Source organism: Arvicanthis niloticus, chromosome 29 (assembly GCF_011762505.2).
Source record: "Arvicanthis niloticus isolate mArvNil1 chromosome 29, mArvNil1.pat.X, whole genome shotgun sequence".
NCBI classification, from domain to species: domain Eukaryota; kingdom Metazoa; phylum Chordata; class Mammalia; order Rodentia; family Muridae; genus Arvicanthis; species Arvicanthis niloticus.
Genome location: NC_133437.1, coordinates 9,352,254 through 9,366,619, shown reverse-complemented (window position 1 = coordinate 9,366,619; position 14,366 = coordinate 9,352,254). Strand labels below are relative to the sequence as shown.

The 14,366-nt window shown below is 35.7% G+C and overlaps 1 protein-coding gene across 2 annotated transcripts in view; it reads right to left on the bottom strand.

The window, feature by feature from the left end:
• The window catches only part of LOC143440362 (uncharacterized), a 180,997-nt gene that overhangs the window by 121,485 nt on the left and 45,146 nt on the right, over positions 1-14,366 (bottom strand). Inside the window, exon 4 of one of the 2 annotated variants that reach the window (XR_013108100.1) lies at positions 1,616-1,699. The exons of the other annotated variant lie outside the window; for it this stretch is intronic. The gene's annotated coding sequence lies outside the window, so the exon portion shown is untranslated. The remainder of the gene's footprint in view (positions 1-1,615; positions 1,700-14,366) is intronic. 2 annotated transcript variants of the gene reach the window in all.

Here is a 14,366-nt window from a genome sequence, read left to right as displayed (position 1 = left end):
TTTTATTATGTTATGTAAAATAAGCCAGATTCAGGACAAGTACCACATTTTCTTGTGTAAAAAGAATGTAAATTTTAAATTACAGATGCATGTATTTATATAAAGGTATGTGTAAAACTAGAAAAGGTGGTAAGAGAGTGGATGGAATGTTTTAAGGGCGAGAAAGAGACCATGATGGAATCCATGTACATAGAAAGCAGAGGCAGGGACTGTCTTGGGCAAAGGAAGAGAACCAGGCAGAGTGGAACAGAGGGCAGTAGACACCAGAACAAATCACAACAAAGCATAATGCCTCTTCTATGTCAAAATGTCATAATGAAATACATTACCCTGTATGCCAACTTAAGCTAATTAACAAAATAATTTAAAAGTATTTTTAAAAGATATGTAGCTTTCCCTCAATACATTCCATGGTGTTAGAATTTGATTTAGACAAAGCTACTTTCCATGTAGCTAGTGAGTGACTATTAGCTGATACATGCCTAAGAGCTAACTCCGTGGAGTAGGGATAAAGTCGTCTGGATATCACATCCACATCAGTTGCAACCATGTTTCAGCTCTGGGGCAAAGGATAAATTGTTTCTTTGTTTTGATATAATCCTGAGAATTAAATGAGTCTGTACATTGAAAATATTTGTGTCAACTTCAGCTCAACTCTTTCCTTTTTGTAATTCTCTTTGTGTGATAGAGATGTTTTCCACATTGACAACTGGCCACCACAGCTGGTAAGAATGGAATGTACATAGATTTTAAGGACAAGATCCTGTGGTCCTGCTTAAATGACACAGTCCATGGTGCGTCTATGTCAATAATAAACTTTTTTTCTCACAGCATGTTTGTCTGCTCCTTAGACAGATAAAAGGATTTGGAAATTAACTCTCTAGTAGTTTTTGGAGCTAATGTTTTGATTCCTGTCATTTCATTATAAGCTGTTAATTCACTTGTTTCTTAATTATATGAGCAAAGTTAATGAGAAAAGTAATAAAATGTAGGTATTTTATAATTTTGAAGAAAATATCTTCATATAATTCACAGTATGTTACAGATGTTATGAAAGAATATATAAATAAAATATATTGAATTATTCAACTGCCTAAATTAAAATCATTCTAGAAGGAAGTATTTTACTTAAAATTAAGATGTTAAATTATAAAAAAAAGTAGATAAAGTTTCAAGTTACAATATTAAAAAAGAAAGAAACACTCGGATTCAAAACTACAGTGAGCTGCAGGTCACTCTTTTTTTATTATAGAAATCTCTGTCTACAACACTGAATTCAGAATAACTTTGTAGATGAAGGTCTCACTGTCTGCTTATTTTTTTAAAAAAAATAACAATAACATTCTTCTGATCTTTTCAGAGCCTCGATCATTTTTGCCTTGTGATTTTTTTTCCCTGTTTTTAAAATACTCTATGGGACACAGAGTAAGGTTAATGGCAACATTCTGCCTTTAAGGCCTTCCTTGAGCTGAAGCAATACAAAAATGTTAGTTTTATATATTATGGCCTAGAGAAAGACTAATAGCCAAAACCTTTAGCATAGTTTTTATTTCTGAGTCATCTATTTGTCAACACCTTCTTGAGTCTTTGGTCTAAAATGTGACTTGGTACTCACTCTCAGCATTGTGCATATATCTTGGCTCTTTGAAGCATCATTAGGAAGTTCATATTCATAGTTTTCTCTCCCCTTGACCTAAGACTGTAAACAAATGTTAGATAAGTGGCAAGAGAAACAGCTCAATTGGCTATTTCATATATATTCAAAACCTAGAATAGATTTGAGTGTTTGCATCTTTGAACAATTGGTTTGTCGTTTCTCATGACTAAGTGTGGAATCATTAACTCACATGTTCTAACATGGAATTACTCAGTCCTCATGACTAAGTGTGGAATCATTAACTCACATGTTCTAACATGGAATTACTCAGTCCTCATGACTAAGTGTGGAATCATTAACTCACATGTTCTAACATGGAATTACTCAATTCTCATGACTAAGTGTAGAATCATTAACTCACATGATCTAACATGAAATTACTCAATTCTCATGACTAAGTGTGGAATCATTAACTCACATGTTCGAACATGGAATTACTCAAGTCTCATGACTAAGTGTAGAATCATTAACTCACATGATCTAACATGAAATTACTCAATTCTCATGGCTAAGTGTGGAATCATTAACTCACATGTTCGAACATGGAATTACTCAAGTCTCATGACTAAGTGTGGAATCACTAACTCATTTGTTCTAACATGGAATTACTCAAAGGGAGAATGCAAAAATTAGAGTAGTTTAGAAGCAGAACATTTGATGCATTATTATCTCTATATTCACAATATCAAGACAAGATCTCTTTTTAAGATAGAAACTCAAGATAAAATAATTACAGCCTAGAGCTCAAGAGATACCTCAGTAGTGAAAAGCACTGGCTGTTCTTCCAGAGGACCAGCTTCCATTTTCAACGTGTACACACAGTCTCACAATCATCCGTAATACCTATCCCAGGGAATCCTATACTCGGGCCTGGCCTCTGACACCCTGCATACATGTGATGCAGAGACATACATGCATGCAAAATACCTATACAAGCAAAGCAATTATCAAAATAAAACAAAAATACAGACCATCAAGGGTTTCCAAACCTTTCAGATTTCACCTTTTCACCTTTGCATCTATGTCATAGACTAAGAATAGTTGAAAAGAAAAGCAATGAAGTGAATAAGTCTATCAAAGTATAAAATGTCCTATCATGAACTTCCTTTCACTCATGACATTTTGAGTTTGGGTTTTTTTCATGAATGTATTTGTCGTATTCTTGGCTGTTTTTATCTGGTCTCACTTATCTATCACTCTAGCTCCTATACCTAGAACTATCTATAAAGTTACAGATTGGGGTTGAAGGCATGACTCAGTGTGTTAAGAACACACACTGCTCTTTCAGAGACCAAGGACCAGGGTTTGGTTCCCAACACAAACATAGTGGTTCACAATTTCTAGGAGATCTAATGGCCTCTTCTGGTTTCTTTAGGCACCAGAAACACAGTGAGTGCGCATACAAATATATGTAGGCAAAACTCATGCACATGTACTAAAATAAATAAAACCCTTTTAAGAAGAGCACAGGTTGATAGCAATTAATTTTATATTTAATATTATAATATATAATATGTAGTATATATAACATATATAGTATATAAAATATAATAATATACTTAAGTTTATATTACTATTAAATATAATATTAAGCAACTTCCCTCTCAAAAAAAATCCCAATTCATACTCTTGAATGTACTTAGAATTAAATATTTACTATATAAAAACATTGAATGAGTAAAACTTTATTTTCTTCTAAAGTATTTCGTCTTCTAGTGTTGAGTAAGCAAAATTTTCATTTCTTTCTACAAAATTAATATTATTACTAATGCATTTGTTTCGATAATCTTATTTGAACACTATTTTAAAATCTGTGAATGTCTGGGCAAAAATATTAACAAATTTTAGATATCTAGATCAAAATTCAAGAGGTAGTCATATTGTTCCATCAACAAACAGAAAACATATCATTTATTTTGAAAGGTAAAATTTAATATGAAGAAGTGTTAGATATTAACAAATAGTTCTGGGAATATTGATTCCTAAATACAAAATAAATAAGCTTTGATTCATACCTTATACTGCAAATTTTAAAAGAAAATCAAGCATAGACAAACCTGAATATAAGATTAAAGCTATAAAAAAATTTAAGAACTATACTTGCAACATTGAGTTACACAAGATATTCCATGTACAAAATCACAATCTACTAATGAAAAATTCAATAATCTAGGTATTTCCATAGTTAGATTCCATTAAGAAGTTATGCTTGAGTGGCTAGAGAGAAGGCATAGCAGTCAAGAGTACTTGTTGCTTTTGCAGAAGACCAAGGTTTGGTTTTCAGCACCCACACTGTGGCTAACAACCTTCTCTAACTCCCATTTCAGCAGATAGAACACCCTCTCTGGCCTTCGCAAGTACTGCACACACATGATATACATACCCACCCATACATGAAAGCACAAACAACTAAATGTAAACAAACACTAAGCTTTGGTTGAAATAATGATAATAAAAGCCACAAGCTAGGAGAAAATCTTTTAAATCATACTCCTGGTTAAGAACTTGAATTCAGAAGATACCATTCAAAATCCGTTAACAATAAAAGCAATCTAATTCCTAAAAGAATCGGCAAAAGCTTTTTAATAATCACTTTCCCAAAGAAAATATATCAACGGAAAAGAAGCACACTCAAAGAAAATTTTCTGAAGTGATAAATGTATCATTAGCTTGATTGTGCTTGTGGTCTCATCAATCATTAAACAAATCACCAGAATGACTAATAATGATGGGCTCTAGTGCATTCATAAACTCGAAGCAGCTCTGGCTGCCTTCACAAGACCTGTACAACAAGCCAGTCAGCATTCTATCATGGAATGAGGAGGTTCTTCTTAGCCTTTGCCTGTAACTGAGGCGCTACAACTGGTGATAGCTTCTGGGAGAGGAAGAGTGTGGCTCCAGGCAGGTTGACCACAAATGCCTGGATGGTCCCAGACAGGAGTGCATGGGGCTGGAGAGAACATAAAATCAGAAGGGGTGAAGAAGGGGGTACATTTGAGAGAAGTAGGGAAGTAAATATAATCAAAATATAGTGTATAAAAGCCTCAAAATTTAATAGAAATACTTACGAAGAGTAGAGCCACTCCTTGGCCTCTGGATGTATATAATTTGTCACACAGCATAAAGCATCTTGTTTTGCTCTCTGAGTGAAAGTGCATACCACATCCTCCCAAGAAAAGTGTCATCCCACCAGGGTATTTGTTGTTACTGGGGTCTGACATGAGTTGGTTGTTGTTTTTGTTGCTTGGTTTTTGTTTTCATTGTTTGTTTGCTTGTTTTTGAGATGGGACTCTTACTATGCAACCCTGGCTGGCTTGATACTCACTATGTAGATGAGTCTGGCATTAAACTCACAGAGATCCTCTTGTTTCTGCCTTCCAAGTGCTGTGGGTTAATAGCTTGTACCACCTTGCCAGGACTGAGCTGAGTCTTTAGGAGGCCAGTTATTTCTAGATGATAGCATACATGAAAAGACCATTGAATTCTTGGGAAGAACCCCATCTCTAAAATTCTTTTGCATAAACTGAAATGTATAGGAGCTGGAGAGATGGATCAGTGGTTGAGTACTTTGTTGTTGTCCTTGCAGAAGACCTGGGTTCAATTCCAAGCACCCACATGGTAGTTCTCAGCCATCCTGTTACCCCAGTTCAAGAGAATCTGATGCCCTCTTCTCACCCCGTCAAGTACTAGTATGCATGGTGCTCATACATACATACAAAGCACTCATACACTTAAAATAAAATAAAGAAATCTTAAAAAATGAAATAAATAGAATAGTATGGTCATGAATGCCATGAAGGCAACCAAGAGAAGTGATTTTATTTCTATAACATGTTTCCTAATTCAGTGAGTACTAAACTCTACCCTATCTGTGGTAGAAGTATTCAGTCATTTGTGAAGAGAACAAGGTTTGCTGGTTCTCCATAGGGTCCCAATGTTATCTAATGTTGCTACATAAAGCAATGGATAGAGGTGGTCAACAGCTCAACCTTTAAATAAGGAAGTTGTTGGGCTGGGAAAATGGCTCTTCCAGAGGTCCTGAGTTCAATTCCACATGGTGGTTCATAACCAACTGTAATGGAATCCAATGCCCTTTCTGGTGTGTCTGAAAACAGATACAGTGTACTCGTATACATAAAATAAAAAAATATGTCTTTTTAAAAAGTAAGTCAGAAGCATAGCTTTTAAAATAAGGAAGTTGTTAAGCTCATGAAGAGCTTACTTCTCTGTTGTCATGGCTCCTTTAAACTGCAATAACTAAGGGATGAGGCCTTCTGGCATCCACACACGGAGTATATCTACTTACCCACCTAATTACTCAATGTCCCCTTCACCAAATAATTTTCTACGAACATTTATGAGGGACACACTATCTGTACATCTTGTTACTGTTATGAAATTGAGATACATACACCTCTCTCTTGTTCTCCAATTCTAATTTATCCCAAGTCTTTCTTCGTTTGATAAAACCATTATCAACTTCTCCTCAATCGGTATAAATATTACAGGCTTGTGCCACTTCAAACTCATATATGAAGTCCTAATACTTCACGATACCTGTATTTTAAAATAGGGCTTTTCAAAAAGGTGATTAGGACCACACATGGGCCTTAATCCAGTATAATCCAGTCCTTGTAAAATGAAAATAAAGCCATCCCACAGCGCTGAAATCATCGTGTGAAGGAATCGGGAGACATGGACCCGTATAAGCCAAAGAGAGGAACTTGAAAAGAAGCCAACACAACACTACACTTTGATTTCAAACTTCTGTTTCCCAGAACTGGGAAGAAATAAGATATATCTTTTTATCCAGTCAGTGGCACTTTATTATGCTAGCCCTAATGATGTAGAACAACAAAGTTCTACTCATCTCTCAAATCAGAAAAAAAAAAGGAATAGACAGTCAAACACATAATGTTTGAATATATACACAGATTGCATGAGGTGGACTGTTTAGATGGATTGCCTTTCATCAAACATCCCTGTAGGTCACAACATTTCATTTAACACTGTGGTTCTGCAGTGTATGTAAATATGCCCTTCTGCTTTGGAAAAATAAGTGCTGCCATTTGGCCTAAAAAGGGCAGTCAGGACAGAGCTCTTCAAGAATTCTGGTGCTCACCTTACTATAAGGTGTCTGGGCTGGGACAGGAGATGTGGTTAGGTAGCGGCCAGATACACAAGACACGTATGATAAATACACTCCAATACCCCAACTCCATAGCTGCAGGCTTCCATTATTCCAAGAAGCACTAGCGTCTTCAGTCAGTACATAGAGATTATCACTGAATCTAACCACCATTCTACCCAACAAGGAAACCGTTACGATCCCTTCTAGCTGTGCCTGCTAATAACTTAAATCTAGACTTTCTGGTAAGTGCACTCATATCAGAAACTATGGCCTGAGCTGATGTTATATGACATCCGCCATGGCCCAATATCTATCGGATTCATTTTATCATGCATTGTAAAGATTCAGGTGCTTGGCACACAAGCTATTTATTCTGAGTGAGACTTGGTATTTAGACTTCTGTGGCACAAAGATAGGATCCTACTATTGGGACCAATTACTAAAACCAGTCATTGTGGTGCAGTTTACGGATTACTGTTTTTCCTATGCAAGGGCCTACACTTAGTAAAGGTATTCCAGGGTTTTTAAGCACAAGCAAGAATAGTCTCCTGAGACATGAAAGGATAAGTAAGGTGTTTCCATCAACAGTCCCTACATTACAATGTTAACAGTCCCACAGCTTCCAAATGACACTCATTTGCATGAGACAGATTTAGATAGCCTATGACTGAAACTCATGCTAGAATTTCATAATCTGCACAATTAAATTTGATATTTAATCTCCACGTTACTAATATTGTCACTATGTTATCACTAATATTATGACTATGTACTACTAATATTCTCACCATAGTAATATAAGAACCAAGAGATCATCTTAAGGCTGCTATAGAAGTTCTCAGCTTCTTTAAGTCATATTTTAAACTAAAACTTTAAAACTTATGCTTATCATTTGTTTTCTGTATATGTTCTGGATTATTGAGGAAGAATATAACCCCTGTATCAAAGCCTTATAAGTCATTAACACATATGTAAGCTGTGGTTGTCAAATATAGGCAATGTTCATTTGTTTGTTTGTTTGTTTGTTTGAAACAGGGCTTTTCTCTGTAGTTCTGGCTGTCCTAAAATTAGCTATGTAGTATATAGAGTAGGTTGGCCTTGAACTCAGAGGTCAGCCTCCCTTGTGCTGTGACTAAAGGCATTGCTATCATATCTGGCTATGCTCAGTTCTTAAAGCATGTATTTCAGAAAACAATTAACAGCAAGGATACAGTAGATACTTTATTTCTAATGCTATTATTTGCTGTTGGTTACTCCAGTCTCATATTCTTCTGGCACAGAGCTCAGCATTTCAAGAACAAGCTTGAAGTTCAAGAACAAGCCCAAATCAACACCTAAATTGCGTCTCTGTCAAATATATCAGTGATCATTCAATTCTCTCACGATTTTAGTTGGTATGTATCCAAATTATTTTACGATCTTTAAAATGTAATTGGTATCCATAACTGTATAGGAAAGGATAAACTGATGATAAATCACAAAAATATTGTGAAATATTATAACTCCTTGGTCAATCACTTGAAAAGTGACTTCCTTGCCTTGTAATAAATCTATCAGAGCAATTGGGTGTTTTCCCCGCTAGTTGGCTGCATGAACTTGGGAGAGCAGTGCCTGAAAATGAGGTGGACTAAAGTTTCATGCAATGGGCAACTTTATTCAGAGCATCAGACAATTTATACTCTGAGTGTTATGAAAAATCATGTGAGGAAGGTGTTCGATTACATGGACAAGCCACACATGGCAAAAACATAGTTCTCTGTTGAAGTTCACAAATAACAGCAGCTGAACAAATAACTCACTCCTCTCTGCTACTCCTGGAAGGAACACAAAGAATGCATTCCAAGAACCATTCTGAGTTTTGGTGAAACTGAGATCACAGGACTCATCTTCTTTCCTTGGAGTTTTCTCACATTCAGAATTGTCAAACAAATCCATTCTTTGACAAACAGGAACTGACCCATAGGTAATAATAAAATGTTCATTTAAAACCAAGAGTTGAATACTACCCTGCAAGAAATTTTTATGTAGCAAAGTTCCAGACTTGCTCATTCTGCATTTTATATACGAGAAAAGTAGCTTCAGATCTGTCTTCTTATTTCTTTGAAAAAAGAGAACATAATTTTGAGCTTGATTTTGCATGAGTTATCTTAAATGTTCTAAATTCATAGCATGTTTGCATGTGTGTGATATATTCATGTGTGCAGCAAATGTATTGAAGGATGGGGTTCTCCAGTGTATGCACATGTGGGGGACAGAAGTTGACATGGGGTCTCCTCTTCTATCAGTCTTCACTGTGCGTTTTGAGACAAGGTTTTTCATTGAGCCTAGAGCTCACCGTCATAGTTAGACTTTACCTGGTCAGTGAGCTTCAGGGATCCTCCTTTCTCCATCCACCATCTCCCAGCCCTTGAGTAAAAGACACATGATACTGGACCCCGGAACATAAGTTCTGGGGATCTGAATTCACACCCACATGCTTGTACAGTGTTAATCTCTGAGCCATCTCCTTGGCCTCCAGTTTAGAACAACATTAGACACAATAAACAGGTCGATAGGCTTTTCCTAGCTGCTAACTTACAGTAACAAGTTTTTAATTTTGTTTTTATTTTTCATAATATTTCATGGTAAGTGTGGCTAAATGGGGAAGATAAACAGAATTCAACTTTTGTTAAGTAGTAAGCCAGCAAGCATCACAGAAGGAAGATGGAGAGCTAAAACACCTACAAAAGGCCAAGTGAGGGAGGAAGAGAGCCCAAGATAATTGTGATTGCAGCCATCTTCAAGGGGGGAAAGCTGATATCACTTGTGTGTAGAACTTGTTCAGGACTCTAAAACTGCTGTAGGTCCAGTTGGCTATCAGGCATTAATGTCATAATATTAACAAATTAACAAAAAGTCCCCTTCGATATGATTCAGCTTTTAAATGAAGAATGACAAGTTGAGTTACAGAAATTTTTAAGTGTGACTTATTTCAGTTATTACTAGAATAGAAAGCAGTGGCTAACCTCTAATCGATAAAGTCACTTTTTGTTGTATAAAGTTACATGCTTTAACAAGTTTAGTGTAATGCATTTTATGAAACATTTTAAGAATGTTGATCAAGCCCAGATTGAGTACAGCACCCAAACTTAAGCTTTATGAAACATTGAACTTTTGATGTCTAAAGGCAGAAAACCCCATGTAGAAAACAGAATTCTGTAGTAGAGATAGTAGCATGAACAGTTTCTTAGTGGATGACTGGACCACCACGGCTGTTGGTTGAACTGTGCCTGTGCAGACGTTTTACATGTGTGTTTGCTTTGCTGCACTTTGCCTTCTATTGCCCAGGCTCCATCTAAATCAGACACTGGGAAATGAATTCTGATTGTCTTTAGAAGGCTCTTAACTGATTCTAATGTACAGCCAGGGTTGAGAATTGGTATCTCAGGCCTGTCTCTATTGTTCCTGGTTTAGGGAAGACAGTAGTACTGTTTGCTCAGGCTTCTTTGAAGAATCTACTGACAGTTGGAGTTCTTATATAATAATAAGCTTCAGAGTTGCCATATTTCCTGTCAGTCAATTTGTCATGAGAGATTTGAGAAACATAAATAATTGTTGCAATTTACATTTGAATTTGACATTTCCTAATTAAAATTAGTCTATTCTTGTTAGCACTTTCCTCTAGTTGCTTGCGCTATTTGCATTTTTTTTCTTAGCAATTCTCCTACATACTGTAAGAAAGTTGGATATAAATTTATTATATTACATGCTATGTCAATTATAATTCTCTAACTATTTTATTTATTTACAAGTGTTTGTGAAAGTCTGGTAGAGTATTACTCAGTAGTCATAAAGAATATATTCCATATCTAAGTATTGTTGCACATTTTAAAATTAGATAAATATAAAATAAAAACAATTCATGACACCCTTGAAATATATTCTCACTGCTGTATAGCGCCATCAAAAAGAATGATCACAATTCCTTTTTATTCTTAGGAAGAAGCACTTCTCTAAAAAGCATTTCTTTTTTAAATAGAAAGGAGCACTCTGTAAAGGAAATTTTAAAAGTGGAATCACACTGTGTTATTTCAAAAGTAAGAAAATTTACTTTCAATAGGTTAGAATGCTATATAGAAATAACTTGACATTATTAATAGCAAAAATGATAATATTTTAACTGTAGCAACGCTTATAAAAACTCAAAAATTTCACTTATCTTCATTAAATTTTTTGTGCTTAGATGTAAACATTGAACATTCTGCTTGACTATGCCAACCAAACCCCTGTTGTGAGGTTCTAATTGAATCTTGCCATGGACTGTCACAACACCTCCTGTGGTATTAGACTGAATGGAAGGTATGTGTTGGATTAGCCTGGGCTCAGGATTTTCCATCTCTGAAATAACTGATAGAGTTGGCCTCATGACATTTTTGTTTTGTGATATGCTTTCAAAAAAAGTTTATCAAATACTTTCTAAGCTTTTCCCTATTGATTATCTGAAATTCCAGTTTAAGCTTACCTCATAGATTACTGAGAATTAAACCAGTAAATGTCTATAAATTATACATAACTATGTAGATACTTACTAAGTGAAACAATTTCATTCTTTGAAGCTTCACTATTCTTAAGAAATGTGATACTGGTTAAATGTGCATTCCCTCTAAAATTCAGGTTGAGATTTAATCCCTAGTGCACTAGTTTTAAGAGGAACATTGAGAGAAATGATTAAGCCCTGAGGGCTCTGCCGTCGTCAATGAGAACAACGCCCTTAGAGAAGAGGCGTTCTAGAGATGCCTGTCCCCTCCATGTCATTTGTCTTTCCATATGTTGTCCTCTACCAGGACAACACAGGCAACACCACACTTGGAATAGGCTTTCATCACAGTGAATCTGATGGTCCCATCCCTCAGAACTGTGAAGGAAAACAAATACTTATAATCCAATATAAAGTATTTAGTAACAGCACAGAGAATGAACTGAGACCGTCACTCAACTAGAGCCATTTTCACCATGGGGATTGGTGACATTCAGTTCTGTCCCCAGAACCAGGATCAACGGAGTCAAGGAGGACAGGACCAGAAGAAATTGCTCAGGAAAGAATGGATGTGGCAAGAGAAACAACTACGGAGGTAGAAAGCTCGGAGGGCAACAGATTTATTACCTAAATACAAGATAGAAGCATCCTTTCATTCACAATTCTTCCCACAGTCAATTTGCCTTCCATGCAATTAGGCAATGTCAGGCTGCAGCAGCACAGCCTGCTCAGTTGTTCTGCAGAGCACGCAGAACCAATCATTTATTTTTGTGCTTAAATTCAGAAGCTTAAAGGGGAAAATGGTAATGTATATTTGATTGAAGTAATGCTTGCATACCCAATATGGGTTATGTTAATTTTACCTTTCTTTTTATCATCAAAGACACTTCTCCACACACACACTTAAACATAAGGTAAAGAAAATTGTCACTTATTTACACTAGAATTAATATGTTTAGGTAGCCATAATAGCAGACAGGAAACATTATTTCAATGCATTTTCCTTTCCATGCAGCCAAAGATAAAATTTGACATATAAAAATAATTCTTTTTGTTAAAAAAAATTCAAGTGAGTATTGAAATAGTTATAGGTGTAGATGTAATTTCTAAATATGTAAATTTAAAATATCAAACATGTTCCTAAAAATTATACCTAAATATACCACAGCATGTGATCCTAAAAGAAATAGGCTGTTCACTTTATAGATATTAATTTCTCTTCATACCCCGCCATTCAATGATATCCTATGTTTCTCCATTAAATAATCTGCTAATTAGAAAATGTTTCATTTAATATGGCTGGGATTTTATTGGCTTGAAGGTTTTGTTAATTGTAGGGGTAGTCAAAAAAGCCACGAGATTCTTGAAGTGGATATTTTTGTTTGTTGACTTAGAAACCTATTCTGAACTATATAGTCACGTATCTAAATACTTCTCATTTCTTCTTCTCTCTTCTACTACTTTGAACACTTTGTTTATGCTTGACTCAGTTTCTACCTCTGAGAAATGAGGCCAAGATAAAACGCAAACATTTCACAGAGATTAAATGAAACTCTTCTGTGGTTTTTCTCTAGTCTCAACTCTCTTATCCTTGTCAACTCTAAAACACTCATAGGAATTGTCATTTTTGAGGAAGATATTTTTGCCAAGTCACATCTGTGCCTCCTTCTCCAGGCTCAGCATGGATCTCACTGTATTTGATTTTTAGGTTCTTTTTAAATAATGGCTTCTGAAAACCCGAGAAATTTAACCACTTACCTAACCACTTAGTGCTCCACCTCCATACTACCATATTGTGCTCCATACAATGTGCTATGTAGGCTCTCCTTGTGTAGTCCTGGGTGCCCTGGACCAGCTCTATAGATCAGGTTGGCCTCAAACACAGTGATCTGCCTGCCTCTGCCTTCTCCTAAGTGCTGAAATTAAGGGTGTGCACCAACTCAGCCAATGGCCTGAGCTTTTTAACTGACCATAGTATTTAGAAATTTGATTTTGTTGTTGTTTTGTTTTAGGGTTGTTAATTATAAGAGAAGCTGAGATTTGGAATTTATCTAATTTAAAATGGAAAACAACTAATTGTCTTCACATTTTGAAAGCAGGTGTAGCACATGAGGTTTTTAGGGACAAAGCCTTATAAACTAATTATGAATTCTCTGTTAGAGAAACTGTTCATAATTTTTAAAAGACTCCTAGTATAAATTTCTCAAAATTGATAATATTAATTTGTGCCTAGTTTTAACCACAGATAGCTCTCACAATTCTGAAGTATACATTATTTGTCTGACTTCAGTCTTGAAGTACCCTTGACATCATGATTTACACAAAGATGTAAAATAGCAGAAAAATGTTACAAAGCTCAATATAGTTATAAATTGAGAATCTGTCTGGAGAGATGGCTCCGCCATTAAAGACTAGGCTCACAACCAAAAATAAATTGAGAAATTTTCACATAAACTAAGTGATTTCGACTTCAATATTAAGTCTCCAAACTTCCAGATAATATAGTTACCTCCTGAAAAAGGGAACTGAGGAAGCTGATAAGAAAATGCAAATACCCTCTGTGATTTAAATGAGAATGGCCCCAAAGGGTCATATATTTGAATATATGGTTTCTAGTTGGTGGACTGTTTGCAAAAGGATTATGACGTGTGGCCTTTTTAAAGGTAATATGTCATGTGGGGATCTTTAAGGTTTCAAAAGCTCAAGCAGGTCTCAATATTTCTCTCTCTCTCTCTCTCTCTCTCTCTCTCTCTCTCTCTCTCTTTCTCTCTCTCTCCTTTCTCTCCTTTTTCTCTCTAACTTATGGATCAGATCTAAGCTCTAAGCTACTGGCCCGGGGCAGACCTTCTTGCCTGTGGCCATCCTCTTAAGTATAATGATTATGGAAGCGAGCCCCCAATTAAATCCTTTCTTTTATAAGCTGCCTTGGTCATGTGTCTATAGCCATAGCTAAGACATTCCTGATGGGCGGAGCTAAGGAAACTCGCAGCTTAGTTTTGTCATATTATCTCTGTGCAACTTTTTGCTTCAAAGAGCATATCTTTGTCTACTTGTAATTAATG